This window comes from Vicia villosa, linkage group LG7 (genome assembly GCF_029867415.1).
Source record: "Vicia villosa cultivar HV-30 ecotype Madison, WI linkage group LG7, Vvil1.0, whole genome shotgun sequence".
In the NCBI taxonomy this organism is placed as follows: domain Eukaryota; kingdom Viridiplantae; phylum Streptophyta; class Magnoliopsida; order Fabales; family Fabaceae; genus Vicia; species Vicia villosa.
This window is the reverse complement of record NC_081186.1, coordinates 42,728,337-42,756,031: the sequence shown is the minus strand read 5'-3', so window position 1 is coordinate 42,756,031 and position 27,695 is coordinate 42,728,337.

The window sequence follows — 27,695 nt, the reverse complement described above, 5'->3', positions numbered from 1 at the left end:
TTAGAAAAATGTGTATTTAATGTATTAAAATTTGAAGTAATTTACTTTTATAAAGAATATTTTTTGGGTTAAATATGTTTTTGGTCCCAATAAAAAAAGTGGCATGTCTTGGTCCTATAAAATTATTATGTACGTTGTTTTAGCCATTACTATTAAACAAATGAATATTTTTGAATGGTTATTTTGCAGATATGTCTACAACATTGTAAAAAGTTCCTTAAAAAAAACTCAATTTCATTTCTAAGTCGAGATTTATGTTATTTTTATCATTATCTTTTAAAATTTTAAAAATTTATATTTGATTCTTCTCACTTAAATTTTTTTAGCAATGAACACAAGGCAGCTTGTGGAGGAATTATGAGGAACCATAAAGAGGAGTGGTGCGGCGGATTCTCCAAATTCATTGGTGCATGTAACATAGAGGTAGCGGAAACCTAGGGGATTCGTGAGGGTATAAAGTTCGTAGTGAGCAGAGGTTTCAACATAATAGAGATTCAGTCAGACAACAAAAGGGTGGATGATAAAATCAATGGGAAGAAGTCATATATTGGAGCAACTTCAGTGCTGTTGAGCCAAATCAATCAGATGCTTCTGAGCGATATCCAAGTTAAGTTCCTCCACGTCAATAGAGAAGCCAATCGATGCGCTGATGCAATGGCTAAGCGGAGTTTTCACCATGTTCCAAGATCTGAAGTGTTCGATAAATGTCCAGATAATTTTATTTACTTGCTTTCTAACGATTTTTCTGGGGTTGCTACAGTTATCTCTTTGTAGTTTTTTTTTTTCCTTTAGGCTTAGGCCCACCATTCTGTCAAAAAAATCAAAAATTTGGTAAATAAACATTTTACAATATTCTAAACATGTATGGAAAAAATTATTTAAAAATTAAAGGGTAATTAAATAATTTTCAAAATTTTAAAAAATAAGAGGGACTAAAATTGTCTGCATAAAAAGTATTTAGAGACCAAAATATATCATTTTTTAAATAAGACTAAGAATAAAATTTGACATATTTAAAAAGACAAAATATATTTAACCCATATTTTTTTATTTGATATCTCTAAAAGTATCTATAATATAGAACACCGGTTAACACGACCCTTTTGAAAAAACATGAATAAATGAACGAGAAACATCTTTCTATTAGAATTTAGTATAGTTGCAAAAATGCAAAAATCCTAATCTATTTTGTATGAGAATATAAATCAAATAAAAGATGTTAATTAGAAGTTTGAAAAAAATCACGCAAAGAAAAAATTTGAAACTCATTCCTCATGATCAAATTATTTATATAAAAAACATACAATGCATTTAACATGGAATAAACTCTATTGTCTTGTATTATTCCATCGTACACACAACTAATAGTAACAACATTTCCCCTTTCTAACATGAAAGGTTAAAAGTTAATTAAAATATGATAATTTTTAATTATGGAAAATTTTTATATTACCCCTTTAACAAGTGTACTAAAGGGACAAACCCATCACATTGATTTACTTAAGAAACACTTATTAAGTGTTCTAAAAGGACAATCACACTACATTACTCTACTTAAGTAATACAAATATTTTATAGTTTTTAACACTGCATAAGCTTTATACACTATAAAGTGATCCAATCATATTCTATTTGTTAATATAAGAAAAATAAAATATGGATAAAACTCTTAAATTTATGTATTATATGGTTTTAGTTCTTTCTCCATTTCTTGTTACAAAAGAGCTTGACGGTAAGAGACACTTTTTAATTTTTTTCAAATTTTCTTCTTAACGTTGTAATTTGTACACAAACTTTATCTTATATTAGTAACATTATTTTATTCTGATTTTGTTTATTGCAGCATATTTTGAATGTGAAATTGATGATGATTGTCCGCATATTTTCAACTTGTATCCTTTTTTTTATCGGTGCATTAATCACCGATGTGAACTTTTTAGATTGGTGTAACTTTTTGATTGAGTATAAGACCAAACAAATCTCCAACAAGGAAGAATACATTTCTGCACTAGCAAAAAAAAATTTATGCAATATACTTTATGCTAGAATGTTTCATGGGGCCGGTTTCAATTAATTTTGTGTTGGAACCCAACAATTTTCTTTTCCTTTTGTAAGTTCATTCACCTTGCAATTGTGGATTTGTACTCTTAAGATGTTTGCAATAAAATGAAATAAGACAGTAAAGCATATTAAAACTAGAATATATTTTTCTCTGTTAATGTTAATTTTAGATGCAGCACCATGGCCTCCAATTTAGACATATGACAATAAATAATTTAAGCAATAATTTTGTTGGTGATTTTACCAAAAAATTGGGAACTTAAATTGCTCTCCAGGATGAACTTACCATATTACTCTTTCTATTGAATTAAATAATTAAAAGTGTTGTCTAATTTATGGTTGAAAAGTGATTCCATGAAAAATGTTATTCCCTCTATAATTTCACACAAGTATTATTAAATAGGGGTAGAAATGAAAAAAAAGTATTTAATATTGTATTAAAAGTTAAAAAGATCATTCACTTTGAGACAATTTTACTTGAACAAATGAGTCAAATGTTGTGATTAGCTAGCTTTAATCTCTTGATTAGTTTAAGCTAATTAAAACATTAAACTAGTTTATTATGTAACGTCCGTTTTATTTTCGTATTTTGATTAATTGTGTACTATGTGATTTATTTAATTATTGTGTGTTAATTAAGTGCTTATATAATATTTCCGTTATTTATTGAGTTTTAATAATAGTAAATAGCATAAGTTAATAAGTTAGGTGAGTTATTGGGCCTAAGTTGGCATTAGTAAATGAAGGGTGTTAATTAGAGCCCATTAGCAATTGAGAATTAGTAAGAGTTTCACTAAAACAAGGGTTTTAGGGGATTAGAAATTAGAAGCTCATTTTCACAAAATTGGGAATAGAAGAGGAGAGTGAAGAGAAGAGAAATAGGGAGATTGAAGTTTATAGAGTTGGCTTCAATCCAAACCCAAGGTAAGGGTGAGATTCTCTCATGCTAAAGGGATGTATGATGATGTTTATGGTGGGTTTGATCATAGGTTGTTTCTCCATGAATGTGCGATTTGAAATTGTTAAGTTTTATGATAGAATTCTTGAAATTGTGCCATTAATCATGTTATAGATGTTTGTATGAGAACCCATGCCTAGAAACATGAATAGAAACTCATAAGATGTGATAAAATGATGTTTGAAATGAGTTTGATGGTTAAAATCGAATTTGGGTTGATGTTGGAAGTGCTGAGATCGCACAGATTTTTATGATTCTGGTGCAGAGCGTCGGCTGAGCGTTTTGCTTCGCCGGGCGAACCAGCTGTAAGTATCAGATATGCCTAAGAGGGGGGGGGGGGGGGTGAATTAGGTATTCAAAAATTAATCGGTTTTATGAGAATGCTTTTAAAAAATTTTGGTTAAGTGTTTGAAGGTTTTGGATGGTTCTTATCTTTTTCTTCTTGGTAATGGTGATGAAAGCGGTAAAGTGCGGAAAGGTAAAGAACACAACGATATATACTTGTTCCCCTCACAATCCGAGAGTACTCCAGTCCCCTTTCAAACACGAAAGAGATTTCACTATAGTTAGAATGATTGTACAAGCCTATGCTTACTATCTAACCTATAGGATGATCAAAGGTTCTTAACACCTTTAAGATCAAAGCAACACTAATGTGAATGAAGAACAATCCTCTTCAAACACAACACTTACTTCCACCAATCCTGGATAGTAAGGAAAAAATATTCTTTTGAATTTATACAAGAGTTTTTTTAGATGAAGTATGGAGAGCAATATCAATCTTGGATTGATCTTCTTCTTCAAGTAAACAATTCTCAAAATGAATATAAGTGTTCACAATATATGCATAAAACTTTGAATGATTTCTCAATGAAAATGTGTATAGAAAGTTTCACTTGAAAATGATGATTTGATGAACACTTGGAAATATTGAAAGATGAAGAATATATAGTTTATGAATTGTTAATGAAGAAGGTGTTTAATGATTATGAAAGATGTAGTATATATAATGTGTTAAACACCTTTTTGAAAGGTTATTTTTTCATGAAGCAATGCAATGATTAAGTGGAAAGAACACAAATTCCTTTGAATGAAATCATGCAATGGAAAAACACACTGGTTCAGTAGGAACCGGTTCCTGCCTAGGACAACCCGGTTCCTACTGAACGTTACAGCAGAATATTCAAAATTTGAACGTGGGAACCGGTTCCCAGATAGGGAAAACCCGGTTCCTAGTAGTAAAACACAGAATAGAAGAAAATGCAGAATGCTGGGAACCGGTTCCCCCATAGGGACATCCCGGTTCCTAAACCCTTATTTTGAGATTTTACTTTTGAAAAAGGTTTTAAATGAACTTTTAAAGTATGAAACTTGTAGTATGTTTATGATATGCATGGAAATGTATTTGTGAACAATTATATGTCAAAGTGAGTATTGTTTATACCTTTGACGCTTTAGCTCGATTTTGAATCATCACAATTTCTTCAAGACTTTGAAATGATGTATATTTGCTTTAGGATTTGAAATACTTTTTGCACATCCTTTTATGAAAGCTTGATGTCCATATTGTCTTTATCAAAACAAAATATATTTGAGAAGCTTGAAATTACATTCTCCCCCTTTTTGATGATGGCAACCAAGTCTTGAAATGTTTTTGAAAAAGTTGTTTTGTGCTTTGAAACTATGTTGAACAATGCAAGGCTCCCTGATCGGTAAAATAGCAAGTGTACTATTTTGCCTCTGTAGTAATAAAGGGAAAAATCCCCGAATGTCGATCTCAAGGACTGCGTGATATTATAGAGTTAGTAGGAATTCAATTAAACAAAAAGCCTTGGGGGTTTTGGTTTTTATGAGTATGAATTAAATTGCAAATAAACTTGAAAAGGATGATTTTAGCCAAATATGAGTAACATGTCAGGGTAGGTGTGTGCATTAACATGTAACAATTCTGAACCCTTGTTTCATTAACAAAATTAAACTTATCAATTAACGGTTCTTAAGGGTATTTGCTCCTAAGTCCTTAGTGGGCAAACTTTTGAACATTGAAATCCTAATCCCAAAGTCCTTCAAAATTAGTGATCAAATCAAGTATTATTATAATCAAGAACAATCCGGTTACTATAGGGTATCCCTAGTCCTAGGTGATATCTAATATAATATAATGGTATAAAAACCCTAACAATGGAGGTCAATCCTAATTGTCAGTCATAAATCAATCCAGTCGGTCCGACGAGGAAAGCATTAAAAACCTTATACCATTAAATTGAATGTAAAAGAGAAATATGTTATTAAAATTCGGAATTCAAAATCATCACAAATGTTAATCAGGGACACCCCCCTAGCATTGGGGGGTTTAGCTACTCATATCATCCAAAGAAATTACAAAGATATCAAATAAAGACATTACAATAGAGATGATGAACTTTGATCTTCAATGGCTTCCGCTCATGAGAGTTCTCTGTTCTTCTCCAATTGCATAGGCTTCTTCTCTCAATCCTCCAATTCTTCGTGTGGCAAAAAAGATCCCCAATTCATCTTGAAAAATCTCCTAAATAGTGCAGACTCACTTAAGTCGGTTGGAAATACCAAAAACACCCTTGCAGGCAAACCACTGAACAAAATCACAAAAATCACTGAAATCAGCGTCAAACCCAACACGGGCAGTGTTGTGCAACACGGGCACCCGTGTTGGTCCCCTGTCATATTTTATTTTTCATCTCTGGTCCCAGGCTTAGCAACACAGGCCGTGTTGAGCAACACGGGCACCCGTGTTGCACCACTGTTTTCCATTCTTCTTACGCCCTCTTCCTGACACGGCCCGTGTTGTGCAACACGGGCACCCGTGTCAGGCCTCCTGTAGCATGTTTTTGAAATTCCTTCGAAACTCCGAGTTTTGCACTGATTTATTCCGATTTATCCATATGAACTTGAAAATATTAAAACACACAACCAAAGCATAAAATGACGAATAACGAAATAAAACACTCAATAACATAACTTAAACATACTTAAAAACAACGGTAAATATATGTGTGAAAACCACTGATCAAACTCCCCCAAACTTAAACCGTTGCTTGACCTCAAGCGACAACTTCAAAAGTTAATGACCCTCAAAGCACACGGTGTTCATACGTGAGATATCCGTCTGTATTGATCGAGAAACAGTTGGTTCGGCATTCACATGACGCGACAAGTTTTGTTACCACATTAAACCTCAAGCTCCCGTTTCGGATACCTCTCCAACTATGCTTTGCACTTAAGTCTCTTTCTGATTTTCCTCCTCTTTCATTCGGACAATCATATTAAGGCACTGGATCTCTTATAATACTCATCACCTGCATGAGACGAATCAAGGATTCTTATTTTCTTTTCGTGGCACCAAACTAGCAGCATTGGCTACTTTTTATTAGCGATGAAATTTTCAAACTTTGCAGTTATATATTGTCCTTTTGGACGACGTTTGGGGATCAATCTCCTTTGGGCTAAATAACCGGGTGAGGGTTACCCAACTTAGCGAGCCGATTGCCTTTTACCGCCTTTTCATCATTTGGTGCCAAATTTATATCTCTCTTTTTTTTTTCAACCAGTCATCATGCAAGCGAATCTGAATTATGCCAGACTGTATCAATAAACTACTCGAGAAGTACTTCTCAGGAGACAAGTACTATGGTGCAAATCTACACGTTAGACTCGTATTTCTTTTAGGGAACCAAGGGTGTTTAAACAAACCTCTTCTTGTCACATTATTCCGCTGTCCTCAAACAATCCTCGCTTCATCTCTATATACTATTCCCGATCGCTCTTTAGGAAAATTTTGGTCAAAATTTGGGCAGCATTCACTTTATGGTTTCACATCATACCGATACATAAAAATAACATAAAAATAAAATGCAAGGAGAATAGCCTCCCCCAAACTTGAACTAAACATTGGCCTCAATGTTTCAGAACGAGCCTGAGAGAGGTGACTCACAGAGGGTAATGCACTCTAATGATCACTTCCAAGCTTTCACCAGAGACGTCCTCTTTTATTTCCTGAAAATAAAATAAACAAACAGAGAAATTAATTATTAAAACCGTGGGTTGCCTCCCACGAAGCGCTTCGTTTAACGTCGCATAGCTCGACGGTCCATTACCCTTTATTATGGAGGGTATTTCCTTTTCCACACCTTGTTGTTTGTCACTTTCTTCTTGACTCCCTAAGCTTTCTTAGGACTTTTGAAAGCTACATAAGTTGGTTCCACCCGAGAGGCTATGCTTGACACTTTTTCTTGGAGATTTTTCGGATTTTTGTCTTCTTTTTCACCTTCTGTCATACCAGCTGAAGTTTTCTCATTCATACCTGCCCTATTTTTCTTAACTCCTAACATCTTCAAGGTTACTTCTTCATCAAATGATTTTAGCGTTAGTGTCCCTTTTTCAATGTCGAAGTTGCAGCGGCCTGTCGACAAAAATGGTCTCCCAAGAAGGATAGGAGTTTCTCCGTCTTTTGGAATATCCATGATGTGGAAGTCAACAGGGAATACAAACTTATCAACTTCCACTAGTACATCTTCAGCTACCCCATAGGATTTCTTGACGGTGTGATCAGCGAACCTTAACTGTGTCTTACTTTCACTAAGCTTTTCTAATTCAAGCTTTTTGAAAATGGACAAAGGCATTAAACTCACACTAGACCCAGAATCGAGGAGTACCTTTTTAAATGCTTTATTCTTGATAGTGCATGGTATCGCCACCGCCCCAGGGTCTTTCCTCTTTATCGGGATCTTTCTTGCTGTCGAGACTATACCACACTTCTCGGTTGCAATTTTTGGCTCTCCTCCTAGTGATCTCTTTTTCGCCAACACCTCCTTCATAAATGTTTTATACAAAGGCATGTGTTCAAGTGCTTCAAAGAATGGTAGATTTACCTCTAACTTTTTGAACAATTTTGTAAACTTCTCAAAGTCTTTCTCACTTGAAACCTTCTTTGTCACTCTAGAGGGGAAAGGTAGTTTTATCACTGGTTCAGCGTCTTTCTTATTTTTTTCTTCAATTGGTTTAACCGGTGGTACCACAACTTCTGGCTCTTTTGGATTCTCTCTTATTTCCAGATCCACCTCTATTACTATGGGGTCATCTATTTCCTCTTTTTTTTTTCAGATTCTGCTACTCCCCTACTTATTGTAGTAAAAACATTACTCTTCTCTTGGTCTTTCGGATTTTTCACAGTTGAGCTCGGAAGGGTACCTTGTGCCTGTAGAGTGAGATGTTGTGCTATCTGCCCCACTTGAACTTCCAGATTTTTAATTGAGGCTAAAGTGTTTCTGTAGTTGTTTCTTGTTTCTTCTTGGAATTGAGAACACTACCCAGCTAATCTTTCAATTGCCACTTCCCACTCTGCCTTCTGGGTACCTTGTTGTTGTTGATCTTTCCAAGAAAAATTTGGATGATTCTTCCACCCTGGATTATAGGTGTTAGAATACGGGTTATTTTGCCTTAGGAATTTGGTTTCTTCAATCTGCTTGGGAGTAGCAAAACAGTACACCGTTTGGTGTGGGCCATTACAGATTTCACAGCTGACAGGTTGAGCTTGTTGAACTTGAGCCACCTGTTGTTTACCTATATCCAGCTTGAGATCAATGATTCCTTCCGGTTTGCTAGCACACCTGTCATATAATTCCAAATGCTCATTTGCAACTATTGCTTCAATGATTTTGATGATGCCTGAGGCTGTTGTGAAATTTGTCGAGCCTCCAGCTGTTGTATCAATTAACTGCTTTGTTTTCATTCTGAGCCCATTGACAAATACTTGCATCTGTTCAGTCTTGTCCATATTGTGAGTGGGACATGCCACTAGAATTCTTTTGAATCTTTTGTAGGCATCTCCTAAGGGCTCACCCTCCTTCTGCTTGAAATTCAGGATGTCATACCTCTTTCTTATAAATACAGATGCAGGGAAATATTCATTTAAGAAAGCTTTTTCCATTTCTTCCCATGATGTAATGCTGCCCGCTAGAAGGGAATAAAACCACTCTTCTGCTTCTTCTGCCAAGGTGAATGGGAACATTCTCAGCTTCTTGGCCTCTTCTGTATGACCTTCGATTTTTAAAGTTGTACTCATGGTCAGAAACCTCTGTAGGTGCTTATTTGCATCTTCATTAACCTTTCCGGTGAAAGGCTTTCTTTCGAGCTGAGTGATGGTGCTTGGATGCAATTGAAAATTAAGAACATTCACCGGTTGGTTGACAATAGTTAGTCTTCCTCCCGTTGTATTTCTAGCACCATAGTCTCCGAGAAGTCTCTCCGGTGGTGGTACCTCGCCCATGATCTCTTCTTCACTTTCGGTGTCTGAACCAGAATGAACTGTAATCACTTCTCCCTCGGATTCCAGTTTAACTTGACGAGCTTGTCTGCGCCTTGCATGAAAAGTCCTTTCAATTTCTGCGTCAAAAAGAAATTCTGCTGAGGCCTTACCTCGCATAAACAGATTAGACAATTATTAGAATGAGGAACAAAAATAAAATAAATATTTTTTTCCAGAAAGTAAAATTTTAGTCGCAGAGCAACAAAATTCTAATTGAAATAAATCTAAAAACTCTATAATTTTCGGCAGTCCCCGGCAACAGCGCCAAAAACTTGATCGGTAAAATAGCAAGTGTATTATCTTGCCTCTCTAGTAATAAAGGTAAAAATCCTCGAATGTCGATCTCAAGGACGGCGTGATATTATAGAGTTAGTAGGAATTCAATTAAACAAAAAGCCTTGGGGGTTTTGGTTTTTATGAGTATGAATTAAATTGCAAATAAACTTGAAAAGGATGATTTTAGCCAAATATGAGTAACATGCCAGGGTAGGTGTGTGCATTAACATGTAACAATTCTGAACCCTTGTTTCATTAACAAAATTCAACTTATCAATTACCGGTTCTTAAGGGTATTTCCTCCTAAGTCCTTAGTGGGCAAACCTTTAAACATTGAAATCCTATGTAAGTTTAAGAGTGCGCATAAGAGGGGGGTGAATTAGGTGTTTCAAAGATTTATCCGGTTTTTAGAATACTTGTACTTATTTTTCTGGTTTGGTGTTTGAAGGTTTTTGAATGGTTCTTTTCTTTTCTTGATAATAGTGATGAAAGCGGTAAAAAGCGGAAAAGTAAAGAACACAACGATATATACTGGTTCCCCTCACAATCCAAGAGTACTCCAGTCCCCTTTCAACATGAAAGAGATTTTACTATTGTTAGATCTTTGTACAAGCCTACACCAAGACTCCTCCTACAATCTTCTAACAAAACCACCAAGAACAATCCTCTTGGATTTTCACTAAGTACATTAAGAGAACAATCCTCCCTTAATGACTTTCTTGTTTCCAACAATCCTAGACGACAAGAACAACCAACCAAGTAGAACAAGAAAACAATCCTTTCCTTTCTACTAACTTGTTTCCAACAATCCTGGACAACAAGAATTTACAAAACAAATCTGGAAAAAATATTTGAGTGATAAAGTTGATGAACATATATCAATCTATAAGATTGATCTTCTCTTTCAAGCAAGACAATTTACAATGATATAATAGTGCTCAAGTGTTTATGTATGAATGAGAAACTTTTCTAACAATGTGTAGAAAAAGTTTCAATGAAATTTCAAGTATGAAACACTTGTATGAAAATATATGATGAAAATATATGATAAAAAAAAGGTGGTAAATTGTAATGAAAGAGGTGAGGTATAAAATATGAAATGTATAGTATATATAGGTGACTATATGCCTCTTAGAATGGTTGCATATTGATAGAACAATGAAATGGTTAAAGGTTTAAAAGATAGATTCGTTTGGGATAGATTCAACATGAAAAGTTGCCACTGGTTCAGGTGTAACCGGTTACCTAAAGGATGTAACCGGTTACATGGTTACGTTATGCCCAGAAAATTCAAATTCACGACCATGTAACCGGTTACCTAAATGATGTAACCGGTTACATCATGTTGAAAAACATCAATAACAAAAGTGAAACGCTACTGCCAGCAATGTAACCGGTTACATGAATGTTGGTAACCGGTTACCTCAACTCAAAAAGTAAAAATGCATGTTTTTCAAGGTTGGAAACATATGCCATGCATATATGAGTTTGGGCATGCATATGTATGAAAGTTTATATGATTTTTGAGCACTAAGGAATATCAATGTAAAAGATTTCAACTTGTACCATTATGACTTGAAGATCAATCAACCAAAGCTAAACTTCATGAAGGTTGCAATCTTGATCCAAAGCTTATTTGATCTTTTTGCTCATCCTTTATTGATGCATACTTATGATAGTTGTCTTCATCAAAACATAGTGTTGTAGAAGCTTGCCTTCACATCCTAATCCCAAAGTCCTTCGAAATTAGTGATCAAATCAAGTATTATTATAATCAAGAACAATCCGGTTACTATAGGGTATCCCTAGTCCTAAGTGATATCTACAATAATATAATGGTATAAAAACCCTAACAATGGAGGTCAATCCTAATTGTCAGTCATAAATCAATCCAGTTGGTCCGACGAGGAAAGCATTAAAAACCTTATACCATTAAATTGAATGTAAAAGAGAAATATGTTATTGAAATTCGGAATTCAAAATCATCACAAATGTTAATCACGGACACCCCCTAGCATTGGAGGGTTTAGCTACTCATATCATCCAAAGAAATTACAAAGATATCAAATAAAGACATTACAATAGAGATGATGAACTTTGATCTTCAATGGCTTCCGCTCATGAGAGTTCTCTGTTCTTCTCCAATTGCATAGGCTTCTTCTCTCAATCCTCGAATTCTTCGTGTGGCAAAAAGATCCCCAATTCATCTTGAAAAATCTCCTAAATAGTGCAGACTCACATAAGTTGGTTGGAAATCCCAAAAACACCCTTGCAGGCAAACCACTGAACAAAATCACAAAAATCACTGAAATCAGCGTCAAACCCAACACGGGCCGTGTTGTGCAACACAGGCACCCGTGTTGGTCCCCTGTCATATTTTATTTTTCATCTTTGGTCCCAGGCTTAGCAACACGGGCCGTGTTAAGCAACACGGGCCCCCGTGTTGCACCACTGTTTTCCATTCTTCTTACGCCCTCTTTCTGACACAGCCCGTGTTGTGCAACACGGGCACCCGTGTCAGGCCTCCTGTAGCATGTTTTTGAAATTCCTTCGAAACTCCGAGTTTTGCACTGATTTATTCCGATTTATCCATATGAACCTGAAAACATTAAAACATACAACCAAAGCATAAAATGACGAATAACGAAATAAAACACTCAATAACATAACTTAAACATACTTAAAAACAACGGTAAATATATGTGTGAAAACCACTGATCACTCCCTCTATGTTAGTGACTCCCCCTAAATCCATGATTTCTTCCTTGATTTATGGTGATGAGTTCATTTGATGATTTTAAGTATGGCCTGCATATTTTTCTTTGAAACAAAACAACAACAAAACACATGCATATTCTTCTCCCCCTTTGTTATTATCAAAAAGGATGGGGAAAAAGAAGGAATAGATATAAAACTTAAGCATAACACACATGAAGTAACATAAACATAACACACATAAACGATACATAATTTTAATGATACAACACAAAACACAAATACTTAGTCTTGAACATCACAAAACATAAATAGAACAATGTCTATAACGCATAAATATAAAAACGAACAATAAAACATGACATAGAAATAAAAACATAATTAATCACTTTCATTCATTTGCTCTTCATCATTTTCATCATCTTGGACATTTTCCTCATCACTTCCTTCTTCTTCTTTATAGTGAGCCAAGATGCGCCATTGAGTGTGTTGAATTTCATGCATTTGTCTCCTCATAAGATTATGTTCATAGTTGTTTTCCCGCTTGTTGTTATCAATGGAGGTTTGAATGGAGCAAATTTTGTCGAACATCATCTCCATTGTATAGCCACCTTCGGGAGGTTGAGGGAATTGTGGCACGGTTGGCTCAAAGTCAATTTTGTAGAAGAATCTTCCTTCACTATCTGTAACAATTCTAGTATTCTTAAGAGCGATTGATGTGGAGATAGCACACTCTTGTTCATCCATAGTCTTCTTAGGTTCCCTTTCGAGAAGGACACCGACATTCTGAACAATGTGAGAAATTTCCCTTGCATATGGTAAGCCTCCTTTAAGAGAAGCCATAAGTTGCGTGTGGCGCATAATGGAAAGAGCCCAATTCACTTCAATGCCACGTCTTAGAGCAACCAAGACCATCAATTCAAACTCATTGATCCTTGAATGGTTAGAATTCTTCGGAAACAAAACATAAGCAATGATAAGATGTAACATCCTATCACATACCGATAGACTTGATCCAAACATGTTGAATTTGGTAGTAAGTTGTTGGCGAACCGTATTACGTTGAGTAGGTTGGCACATATCAACAAAAACATCAATCTTGCTATATGGTAGCCAATCTTCCGGAATATTCCCTTGAGTGAGAACTAAACCCTCATGTGGAATTCCTAATAGTTTGCCAAAATCCTCAACATCTAAACAAATTTCTTTTCTTGAAACTTTAGACAGTAAAGTGAAATCACCAAAATCATCGGTCACTATCTTAAGGTTATGGTAAAACTCCCTAACCAGATCCGGGTAATAATCACCATGGTCAAGCACAAAGTTAGCTACCCCTGCATTAGCTAGCCTAGCCGGAAAATTGAAGCTATGATTAGGAAAGTCAGGGAGGTTACCATACTTTACCGGAAGGAGATTCTGACTACGGGTGTTGAAGGTGAGTCTCCGACTCTTGACAGTTGGATGAATCTCTTGAGGTTCTTCACTAGTTTCACCAATTTTGTTCATCCCTTTTGTATTCCTTGTAGCTCTTGATGTCATGGTTGAAGAGGATTTTAGAGTTAGGGTTTAGGTTGGGATTTTCGGATTTGGTGAGTGGAGGAAGATTTGAGTGAGATATGTGAGAGAGTCGAGGATTATATAGAGGTTTGAGGTAGTGGGTAATTAAATTTTGTGAGTTATGGTGAGATAATGGAGTTTTAATAGGGTTTGGCAATGGAGGTGGAAGGGTTTGGAGAAGATGAAGATGAATGTTGAATGAGAGTGAATGAGAGTAATCGTGTGGTGTTAAGAGATATAAAATATATTGAATAAAATAAATAAATAAAAGAGAATGGGCAAAAAAATAGTAGCCACACAATTCACGTAATACCCAAACGATGAGCAAAAATCTGGAAAATCTACGTGGGAACCGGTTCGTCCCTACATGGGAGCCGGTTCCTGAAGCACAGAAAAACACAGCCTCTGGTTTTTACTATGGGGAACCGGTTCTTCCCTACATGGGAACCGGTTCCTGGACAAAAAATTCCAAAAACTTGATTTTTATGAAATATAAAGCATATATATCATATATAAACATCAAGACATAATATATAAACATTCACAAAGCACTTTTTGACACACATAATTTGTTAGAAATGTGTATCTTTGATTTATGATAATGAAGAACACATTTAAACATCACCTTCATCTAAAATTTCAAGCTCTCGTCGAATTTTATAAAATGATTCTTTTGGAAGAGGCTTGGTAAAGATATCTGCAAGTTGGTTATGAGTATCCACAAATGTTACTTTGACATCTCCTTGAAGGACATGGTCTCGGAGAAAATGATGTCGAATGTCTATGTGTTTGGTTCTTGAATGCATGACCGGATTTTTTGTGATATTAATTGCACTTGTGTTGTCGCATAGAAGAGGAATGCATCCGAGATCAAGTCCGTAGTCACGAAGTTGTTGCTTAAGCCAAAGAATTTGTGCACAACAACTACCCGCTGCTATGTATTCTGCTTCGACCGTGCTAAGAGCAACACATGCTTGCTTTTTACAAGCCCATGATACTAATGTATTTTCAATAATGTGACAAGTACCACTAGTGCTTTTACGATCAGTTTTACAACCTGCATAATCCGCGTCAGAATAACCAATTAAATTGCAAACACTAACTTTAGGATACCATAGGCTAACGTTGGTTGTTCCTTTGAGATACTTCATGATCCTTTTAACCGCCATAAGATGTGATTCCTTAGGATTTGCTTGAAAGCGAGCACAAAGACACACAATGAACATTATATCAGGACGGCTTGCCGTCAAATACAATAAAGAACCAATCATACCTCGATACTTAGTAATATCAATTGGAGTACCAGATCATCTTGATCAACATATGTACCAGAGCCCATTGGAGTATTCATTGCTTTACAGTTATCCATATCAAACTTCTTCAATAATTCTTTACAGTATTTGGATTGATTAATAAATATTCCATCTTTGAGTTTCTTAATTTGTAGTCCAAGAAAGTAGTTCATCTTTCCCATCATAGACATCTCGAATTCTCCTTGCATCATCAAGGAGAATTCCTCACACATTTCTTTGTTAGTCGATCCAAAAATGATATCACCAACATAGACTTGAACCAATAAAGTGTTACTTTTGATTTTCTTAATGAACAAAATTTTATCAACCTTACCCTTTACGAAACCCTTTTCACACAAAAAATTGCTAAGTCTATCATACCATGCTCTAGGTGCTTGCTTTAAGCCATAAAGAGCCTTTCTCAACTTAAAGACATGCGAAGGATTCTTGAAGTCTTCAAATCCCGGGGGTTGTTTGATATAGACTTCTTCATTGATGTAGCCATTCAAGAATGCGCTCTTGACGTCCATTTGATAAAGCTGAAAATTTAATGAACATGCATAAGCAAGTAAGAGGAGAATAGCTTCTAACCTTGCAACCGGAGCAAATGTTTCTTCAAAGTCGATTCCTTCTTCTTGAATGTAACCTTGGGCCACCAATCTTGCTTTGTTTCAAACAATTATACCATTCTCATCAAGTTTGTTCTTAAACACCCATCGAGTACCTATGATGTGTTTATTACTAAGTCTAGGAACAAGTTCTCAAACTTGATTTCTCTCGAATTGATTTAATTCTTCTTGCATCGCATTTATCCATTGATCATCTCCTAAGACTTCATCAACTTTGGAAGGTTCAATTTGAGAAACAAAAGCCATGTGTAAGCAAGAATCTTTGAGATTTAATCTTGTTGTAACTCCTTGGCTAATATCACCAATAACTTTATTAATAGGATGATCTCTATGAGTTCTCCATTCTTTTGGTAGATCATTGGTGTTTGATTCTTGTTGTACATCCTCTTGTTGAACACTTTCTTGTTGAACTTTCGGCGCCTTCACAATTGTATCAGTTGAAAGTTCTTCTGAGGGTAAATATAAAGGATCATCATCACCACAAACAACTATTTCCTCCTTGGAGGTGTTAGTCTCATCAAAAGATACATGCATGGATTCTTCAATAGTTAAAGTTCTTTTATTATAAATGGCAAAATACCCTTTTTGGTCCCGTATGTTAACCTCGGGGTTCATTTTGGTCCCTTAACTTCAAAAAGTTCCATATTGGTCCTTTAACTCTTCAAAAGGTGTCATGTTAGTCCTTTTTGGCATATTAGCGACAGATTTAGCAACCAATTTTTGAGTTTTTTCGTCGCTTATATGACAAAAAGGACTAAAATGACACCTTTTGAAGAGTTAAAGGACCAATATGGAACTTTTTAAAGTTAAGGGACCAAAATGAACCCCGAGGTTAACATACGGGACCAAAAAGGGTATTTTGCCATTATAAATTCTATATGCTTTACTAGAAAGAGAATAACCAAGAAATATACCTTCGTCAGATTTCTCATAAAACTTACCAAGATTGTCTTTGTCATTGTTGAGAACAAAGAACTTGCATCCAAAAATGTGAAAGTGATCAATGTTTGGCTTTCTTCCTTTGAAGAGTTCATATGGAGTCTTCTTTAAGATAGGTCTAATGATTACTCGATTTCCAACATAACATGTCGTACTAACCGCATCCGCCCAAAAGTATTTAGGAAGATTTGCATCACTAAGCATTGTTCTTGCAAGTTCCACTAAAAACCTATTTTTCCTTTCAACTACTCCATTTTGTTGTGGAGTTCTTGGTGCTGAAAAATTGTGAGAGATACCATGTTCTTCACAAAATTCTTCCAATGATGCATTTTGAAATTCTCCACCATGATCACTTCTTATGGATATAATCTTTAATGACTTCTTATTTTGGATTTGTTTTGCATGCTTTTTAAAGGCTTTAAAAGCATCACTTTTCTGCACAAGAAACAAAGTCCAAGAATATCTAGAATAATCATCAACAATAACTAAAGCGTATACATTACCTCCGAAGCTTCTTGTCCTTGATGGACCAAATAAATCCATATGCAATAATTGAAGTGGTCTTTTTGTAGTCACCACATTCTTTGGTTTGAAGGATGATTTGGTTTGCTTTCCCTTTTGACATGCATCACACAATTTATCTTTGACAAACTTTATCTTAGGTAAGCCAATAACAAGATCATGTTTGGTTAACTTATTTAAATGATCCATATGAATATGAGCTGCTCTTTTATGCCATAGCCATGATTCATTATTGTTTACCAAAAGACATTTTACTTTCAAAGATAAATCATTTAAAGAAATCATAAAAATCTTATTAATTCTTGTACCTTTGAGTTTTACCTCATTGGTGACTTCATCGATGATCAAGCATTCCTCCTTAGTGAATTTGATCTTGAAGCCTTTGTCACAAAGTTGGCTAATGCTAAGAAGATTATGCTTTAGTCCTTCAACATAAAGAACATCTTCAATGGATGTGAAAGGTGGTGCACCAACTTTGCCTTTGCTAAGAATTCTTCCCTTAATGTTGTCTCCATAAGTGACAAAACCCTTGGCCTTTAGCCTTAGATCTGAAAAATGGTTTAAGTCTCCCGTCATATGCTTTGAACAACCACTATCTAGATACCATAGGTTTGAAGTGGTCTTCAAGCATGCCTATAAAACAAATTAAGTTTTGTTAGGTACCCAAGTGGCTTTTGGTCCATCATAGTTAATTCCTTTCTTAACCCATACATAATGTCCACTTGGTACACTAAAGTTTCTTACATAACAAGCATTGGGTGTGTGACCAATAATACCACAATAAAAACAAGTAGGTTCAAAGTTACTTCTATATCTAGATGATAAGATTTATTTTTAACAAGGTTCTTCCTTTTAGGATAATGTTGCATTACTTTAGGCTTTTTCATTTTCTCTTGAATTGGTTGGTTACTAGCTTTGACAAAGATAGTCTTGTTGGAACTTGGTTTATCAAATTTTGAAAAACCGAGTCCACTTTTATCATTGGAGTATCTTTGTGTGCTAAGAACATTTTCCAAACCAACTTTCCCCTTTTCATATCTTTCCAAAACACGTTTCAATTGGACAACTTGGAAGGAAAGTGATTCACGATTCTTGCATGCAACATTATCTTCTTGAACACTAATCATTTTTTCTTTGTCATCTTTATGTTCTTCTTCAATTATCTTAACCTTATCTTCTAAAGATGATATTATTTTCTTTTGAGATGAGATAGTTTTATAGAGAATTTTGCACGCTTTTAATAATTCATCTATTGCACCTTGTACACCATTATCAAAAAAAGAATCATCATAACTAACCTCGCCTTCTTCATCGTCTGAGTGGTGTGATGCCATCAGTGCTAGGTTTGCACTTTCGTCACTATCGGAGTCCGATGAGGAACTTACTTCATTATTTTCCCATGCTATGTAGGCCTTTTTATTTTTGAACTTCTTTTTGCCTTTGAATCCATTCTTCTTAGAAAGTTTTTGACATTTCGGCTTTATGTGTCCTTGTTTCCCACATTCATAGCATGTAACTTCTTGTGATGAAGTGGATGCTTCTTTATCCTTATGCTTTGAGAACTTCTTTCTTTTGATATAGTTAGTATTATCAATATTATTTTTATGACCAAAAAATTTGCCTAACCTTTTTACAAGAAGCAAGAAGTTTTCATCTTCATCCGATGCATCTTTCATTTGGCTTTCTTTTGAATCTACCTTTAATGCAATGCCTTTGGATTTCTTCTCTAAGTTCTCATGCTTTTCTAATCTTCCAAGTTCCGTCTCATATTCTTGAAGCTTTCCAAATAATGTTGCGGAAGTTAATTTTGACAGATTTTTCTTTTCGGATATCGCCGTCACTTTTGGTTGCCACTCCCTTGTCAAAGATCTGAGCACCTTAAGATTAAGTTCTTCGGTAGTAAGGGTCTTACCAAGTGCCTTCAAGTAGTTTGTCAAATGTACGAATCGTTTCTGCAAATCGAGAATGGTTTCTCCAGGCTTCATTCTAAACAGTTCGTACTCTTGACTTAGAGTACTCAATCTTGATCTTTCAACTTCAGTGGTACCTTCATGAGTTTCTATAAGAGTATCCCATATTTCCTTTGCTGTTGTACATGCCGATACTCGGAAAAATTCATCCATACTAAGAGCACTTTGAAGAATATTGATAGCCTTCTTGTTAGCAAGAACCTTCTTTCTATCATTATCATCCCATGATAATTTAGGTTTGTTTGATCCAACACCATCAACGATAGTTACAGGAACATGAGGACCTTCTAGGACAGCCTCCCACACTTCTTCTCCTTGTGCTTCTAAATGAGCCTTCATTCGGATTTTCCAAAAGTCAAAATATTCACCACAAAACAATGGAGGCTTGTTCTTAGAACCACCATCTTTGAAAACCAGATTTCCAGAAGCCATTCTGGATCTTTAGGAACAAGTTACCTATAACTTGCTCTGATGCCAAATGTAAGTATCAGATATGCCTAAGAGGGGGGTGAATTAGGTATTCAAAAATTAATCGGTTTTATGAGAATGCTTTTAACAATTTTTGGTTAAGTGTTTGAAGGTTTTGGATGGTTCTTATCTTTTTCTTGGTAATGGTGATTGTAGCAACCTGCCCTAAAATTCAAGGTTTAGTGTCACCACCTATTCTGAAGGGCGAATAGGAAACTCTACGCAGTATAAAGATTCAGGGTAAGTTATTATAATCAGGTTGTGGGAAGGTATTAGGAACCCTCAACCCTTTCCTAAAGGCTGCATTGTAAAGCAAAGGTTTATGGCAATATTTATGAGGTTTATAGCTAATGAAATGAAAAGGGTAAAAATTGAGATTTAAAGATGAATTTAAATTATAGGGGGGAGACTCGCCTTGTTACCAAGTGCCTACGTGTCTCCTTATGGAGAATCAGAGTCAACGTAGTTCGGGCACAGGGTTGTACGCCTTAGAATTAGAATTTTGTCGTTTGAAATTGTTTAAAGGCTTTTCGAGTGGCCTATCGTAGTTTTGAATTTGATTTGAAGATGGAAAAGTTTTGAGGTTTGACATACAACCCTGATTTGATATGTCACCGTTAGATGCGATGATCAATAGATTTGATCAGTATAGCTAACGGGTTAATGGGGCATTGCTGGTTACTCTGATCGATAGATTCGATCGTCGCGGGCAGCAAATTAAATGTATTTTAAATTATATATATATTTTTATCTCACGTCTAATGAGAATAATGGATTAAGTCGGGTCGAGGAGAGAATTAAGTTAGAATCAATTATATTATTAAATAATCAGAAATTATTTCTCGTCTAATGCGACTAATAGATTTAGTCGGTTCGAAGAGAAAATTAAATTAAGTTAAAAAACAATCAATTAAATAATTAATGTTTTGCAAAAATAATTAATTAAATTTTATTTTAAAGACAGGGGGTGTGCTTTATGAATGTTAGTAATTAAGGGGGGTTCGAAACCATCCACACACCCAGAAACACACCACCAACCACCCTTGCACCATCGTGAACCGCCCCCAACCACCGTCTACCCACCATAAACCCTAGTTCCCGGTTGATCTTCAACCGGAGACCTCAAATCTCCACCCTCTCTTCAACCCATAACCCTTCTGAAACTCCCGGTGAAGATGAATCTTCATCTTCGACCTCCAAAACCCACGAACCATAACCCTAATAACCATGAACCCTAGCCCTATTTGAAGAATCCTAACCCTATCAAACCCAGATTTATGCAATAAACCCCCAAATCCAAGCATGTAAACCATTGATTCAAATCAAACAAACATTTTATCCGATCCTAAAAGCTAAGTTTGGTTTTAGATTCACCTTGTGTATTGATTTGTTGGAACGTGTAAGCTCCCTCCCTGATCTCTTCTCTTCTCTGTTCTACAGCTTCGAGACTTGAAGATCCAAGCTCTTAAGGTTTGCGGCGGCTAGCTTCAAAGGAACTTTCTCCGAAATTTCCCCCCCTTCTATTTCTCCTTTTTTTTTATATTTATACTTAGGTTTTAGATCTGTTGTAGGAAAGATTAGATGGTTAGAATTAGTTTGATTCGTTTGTCAATTGATTCAGATTCGATTGTTGTATTATTATTTGATTTAATAAAATTGATTCTGATTTCGTAAATCTTTGATTCAATCTGTTTTATTAAGATTTGATTATTATTTTGATTATGTTACGCGTTTGAATGAGGATCCATGGGTCTGGGAATTGAATTGTATTAGGGTTTGTGTTGATGTTGTAGCGGCGGCCGCTAGGTTTCTATTGGGAGTCTGATTTGCGTGGGAACGGAGATGAACAAGACCTGGGTCGGGTTGACCCAGTCCACTATTAGTCCACACGTAATCCAACGTACTAGGCCCAATGTTCTTGACCCAATTACCAAGTCCAATAACGGGTTTTTTTTGCCGTTGCTCTGTGGCCCAAAACGACAACAAAACCCAATAACTTCAATTGCCTTGTTTTATTTAATTAATTAATCAATAAAATAAACTAATTCACTAACAATATACTCCTACTAATAACCCAATGAAGATACTAATTAATAATATAATTAACACCAATTAACAACACTAATAGTGTTAATAATTGCCAATGCCCAGTAATAGCAAAAATGATTAACCTCAATAATATACAATTTAAATCCATGACTAATTAATAAATAAACTATAAAATTTTATAATGGCCTCACTAATCAAAATGAATTAATAATAGAAAAGAAAAAATGATGAGAAGCAAATGGACTCAAAACAACTTGGATTTCAAATATTTGCTGTTTACCCCTCCATTTTATTTTACTCAATTTATAAGGGCGTTTTATAAGAGATCGAGTTTAATAATAGGTATACTAAACTCTATGGCTCTTAATTTTTAACGCCCTTAATAAATTGACATATGTAAATTATATCGGGTAAATTTTGGGGTATGACCGTTGCCCCTATTTAATTACCTTGGATTGAATGGCGTGAGAATACGCAGGTCTCACGCTTTTCGTATCGAAGGGTTATTAAATAATGGAAGACCCCTAAATTTATCTTGTGCTTAAGCGTGAGGAAACATAATTGTCCTGCTAAAGCCTGAGTTTTACATAGAGAAGACTCACCGTTAATTGTGATCATCTTGTTATATTGCTAGCAAGCCTTCCATAGTTTGCGAACTCCACTTACTATAGTTTTAGTAAGTTTCCGTAGTTTGTGAACCCCAAGAGGATCACTTGCTATAGTTCTAGCAAGTTCACCTGCACGAATAGGATTACTTGTCATAGCTCTGACAAGCTCACTTGCACCATTTGGATCATTTGCCCTAGTTTGGACAAATTCACCTGTGTAGAAGTTTGTTTTGTAAATGCGTATGCATCATGCGTATGCATTATGCGGCGCATGCACATGCCCCTGTTGTTTGTATAATGTATATGTAAGAATGTTTACACACGTAGATGTTGCGTGTATGCAAATGAGTATGTATGATAACCCCAACGCCTTATCTCCTTATCACCCATTGACTTTGTTTAACCTTTTTTAGATGCTTGTGAATCCTGGTTCGGGTCGTATTTGAGGAGAGATGAAATAATGTCTTACATAAGACTACCTGAAGAGGTCCCTGGACAGGGTAGATCATTGATAGATGTGAAGGAGATTACGCTTCAAACAAAGCTAGAGAAGAATTGTCTTAGAGAAGACTGACGGAGGGAACTCTTTGAAAGAGAAAGATATGTCTTTGGATAAATTTTTGAAGAATATTACCTAAAGAAGTTGAGATATGTCTTAAACAAGACTAAACTAGAAAGGCTCCTAAAAATATATGAAATGTCTTAAACAAGATTACCTAGAGAGGCTCCTAAAAAGATATGAAATGTCTTAAACAAGATTACCTAGCAAGGCTCCTAAAAGGATATAAAACATCTTAAACAAGATTACCTAGAGAGGATTCTAAAAAGATATGAAACTTTTTAAACAAGATTACCTAGAGAGGCTTCTAAAAAGATATGAAAAGTCCTAAACAAGATTACCTAGAGAGGCTCCTAAAAAGATATGAAACGTCTTACATAAGACTGGCCTAAAAAGATTCCTGGAAAGGATATGATATCGTTTAAAACAAGACTACAAGGTTAACCTAGATACGTCTCAAACAAGACTGACCTAGAAAGGCTCTTGGACGGGAGATAAAATATCTTAAACAAGACTAACCTAGAGAGGTTCCTAGAAAGGATACGAAATGTATTAAACAAGATTACAAGGTTAACCTAGATATGTCTTAAACAAGACTGAAATTCTTTGATTGTTTCTGAACTGCCTTTGAGGAAAGGCTCAGAATGAAGCATCAAAATTGTTAAGATTAAATCGTTGAAACGATCGTATTTGCACCGTATTCGGATGATGATATCCTTTTGACTCTAGAGTGACCTGAAAAGGCAAATGCTGATTTCATGCAATGTTATGATGCATGTGTCATGCAATGAGATTCTCAAAATAAATGAGAATTATGTATGTACGACGATCCCACATTGTAGGTTATAAATAATACAGGCGTAGGAAAGCCAATTACGCATCAATGCTCCTTGTGTGATACTAGCGTGATTTCCCCGATATTAGAAATTTTGAGAGACACGCCATTTATCTTGAAGGAAACATCCTTAGAGGGAACTTGAATATTGCCATGTCATGCCACGAACCCGACATGCAATGCCCCAGTATTTGAATCCTTGAAATATATGCCCAAGTCAATAGGATCCTTGATTGTATGCCCCTGTAATCCTTGAAATTTTGCCTCTGTTTAGGAGAACCCCCTAGATGTGGCTCCCCCATTCCAGAGTCTTTATTAGAAGTGATCTCCTTTGATTAACCAATTTCCCTGATGTTAGGTTTTGATTCGAATGCGAAGCAGATGCTTTTCAGAATTAGTCATGCGTCTTGGTCGTGTCCGATGTAAAAAAAATTCCCTGAATACTCAGAATGAGATGATGTCTTCTAGGAGAATACATGAAGAGGTTCCTGGAAAGGATATGAGATCGTCTTGAACAAGACTGTGCTTTAAACAAAGCTCAGGGAGGCACGTTTGTAAAGAAGGTCAAAATATTCCCATAGAGGACAAAGACTATTTTAAGGAATGTAGTGTTTTAAACAAAACTTAGGAAAAGACATTTCGAAGAAGACTACCCTAGAAAGGATGGGATACCGCCCTGTGTAACACCCCTCTAATAAACCGCGGCAATTAAACAATTAATAAATCAGAGTAGACATGCAAGGGGTATCACAATTCATAAATAATAAAACACACGTCGGTACCTGTCATGCATTCACTGAAAACAACTGAATTTATAACTCATTAAACAAGATTATGTTTTACACAGCGGAATTAAAAACACAAAGAGTCCACATTCATCATTAATGTGTCTGACTCAATCAACAACCAAACAGAGTTATAATCAAACTCATACACAAACGTGTTCCCAGTGTTACATCTACCAGAGCATGACACCGACACTAAAACCAAAAACAGACTTATGAGCTAATCCTCATCAAGTCACGCCGCTATCCTCAATCTGAAAAATGACAACAAGTAAGGGTGAGTCTCATCACAGTTAACCAATGTTATCACCTCATAAATAATAACGTATCATAGTTATATCATTCACCCAATCGTTTCATATTCAGACAATCACCATTCATATGTCCACAGATAAACAGACAATCAACACATAATATATACAATCATGTTATAACAAACCATGCACATGTATGAAACTGACACTATGCATGTGGTACCAATCATCACTAGTGGAATCATCCACCGACCGATCTATCATCAATTCAGAAACGGCCCTGCCAGCACCAATTCCACACAATGGGAATTCTGCCCCTCGATGAATCCTCTCATCGTATAGGATTCAACTCATGTTTATGAATGCATGCAACATATATATAACATACTTTCATCATTACCAATCTATGAGTAGCATCAACTATACTCATTTCATCATCATCATCATCAATAACAAGCATGTTCATATATATATCACATCATTCAACATAATCAATCATCAGTAAACCACAGAATCACATCACAAGGTTTACACAGTACTAAACAGTACACAAACAGGCATACCAATCGAAAGTTACACATCATCGAACTTTCCAGAAAAATCACAAAACAGAAATTTCACACACACGCAGCCATACGCGTCCATACGCGTATCACCTTACCTCATACGCGTATCATACGCAAATCACCAGAACACAAAATGGCCTAGAGACCAACCCATACGCGTATCAGCTTGTCATACGCGTATCACCAGGGATATTTTCCTCTTTCCAAAATTCCATACGCGTATCAGCCTTGCCATACGCGTATCACCAGAATAATTTTCCTCTTTAATTATTCCCATACGCGTATGAGCATCCTCATACGCTCTCATACGCAACATACCAGTACATGGCTCTTGGGACAGGGCAACTGCGTATCATACGCGTATAGCCCCTTGGGAGTGTCCCCCATACGCGTATCAGCCTCATGCCATACGCGTATGGCACTGTTTCATACGCGAAAAGCCAGAAACGCCCAGTAACCTGCAGAATTCGACACAGTCCAAAAACTCATTCGTTCCCACTCATACCAGTCTACGAAATTGAGTCCAAAAACCAGAAAAACGCATCTTACAGTGTACGAATTCATCCACAAACAATAGTATATGATTCTCTAACCAATTCTATTCATCATACCCTAAATCTATCAATTGTTAGGGATTACAGTTCCACCCAAATGATGAACGCAGATGAATGTTTCAGAATTTGGAAATCAATTAACCAAACAATACTCCTAATCAACATCACTACTCATAACACGATAATAGAGATTAAACGGAGAGTCCCCCCTTACCTCAGATACTTGTTCTTGATCTTTGGTCTCTCCCTCTACAGATCTCCTTCAGTTCTTCGTGTTCTCAGTCCCTTTGCTCTTTCACGTTCTTTCTTCTTCCCAAATCCCAATTGCTTATGAAAATAATAATATTTTAGTAAAAAGGATTATAAAACCACCCTCCCTCTTTTACTAATTACTCATATGACCCAAATGCCATAAACCATCATTTAATCATTATTTTCACAAAACCCCTAATAATTCTAATTATTAATTCAATAATTCAATTAAATTAATATTAAAATTATACGGGTGTTACAACTCTCCCCCACTAAAAGAGTTTTCGTCCTCGAAAACATACCTCAGGTAAAAAGTTCTGGATAAGAGTCCTTCATCTGACTCTCAAGCTCCCAGGTAACATTTCCCTCAGCTGGTCCTCCCCAAGCTACTCTGACCAAAGCTATTTCCTTGCCTCGCAATTGCTTCAGCCTTCGATCCTCAATCCTCACAGGTAAAGTCTCAACCGTCAAGTTATCTTTCACCTGTACATCATCTACTTGGATCACATGGGACGGATCTGAAATGTATTTCCTCAACTGAGATACATGGAACACATCATGCAAATTTGCAAGCATTGGCGGTAAAGCGATACGATAAGCCACTTCTCCCACTCTTTCAGAAATTTGAAATGGTCCGATAAAACGCGGAGTCAACTTCTTCGACTTCAATGCCCGACCAATCCCTGTCATAGGAGTAACTCTCATAAACACATGGTCTCCTTCTCGAAACTCAAGTGTCTTCCTCCTCTGGTCATGATAACTCTTTTGTCGACTCTGAGAAGCTTTCATCTTCTCTTGAATCATTCTAATCTTCTCTGTAGTCTGTTGTACAATTTCTGGACCAATCACAGCACTCTCGCCAGATTCGTACCAACACAACGGCGTCCTACATCTCTTACCATACAAAGCCTCAAACGGAGCCATACCAATACTCGAATGATAACTGTTATTGTAGGTAAATTCAATCAAAGGCAGATAACTATCCCAAGTACCTCCTTTTTCCAACACACAAGCACGTAATAAATCCTCTAACGACTGAATCGTCCTCTCAGTCTGTCCATCAGTCTGCGGATGATAAGCAGAACTCAATCTCAGCTTAGTACCCAAAGCTTTCTGCAAACCTTCCCAGAATTTAGATGTAAACCTCGGATCTCTGTCCGACACAATACTCGAAGGAATACCATGAAGACTAACTATCTTCTCAATATACAACTGAGCTAGCTTCTCCATCGGATAATCCATTCTTACCGGTATAAAATGTGCAGACTTCGTCAACCTATCTACCACAACCCAGATAGCTTCACAATTTCTGACAGTTCTCGGCAAACCCGAAACAAAATCCATTGATATGCTATCCCATTTCCACTCAGGAATAAACATCGGTTGCATAAACCCAGATGGTTTCTGATGCTCAATCTTCGACTTCTGGCAAGTCAAACAAGAATACACAAATTCAGCAATCTCCTTCTTCATTCCCGGCCACCAAAACAACTTTTTCAAATC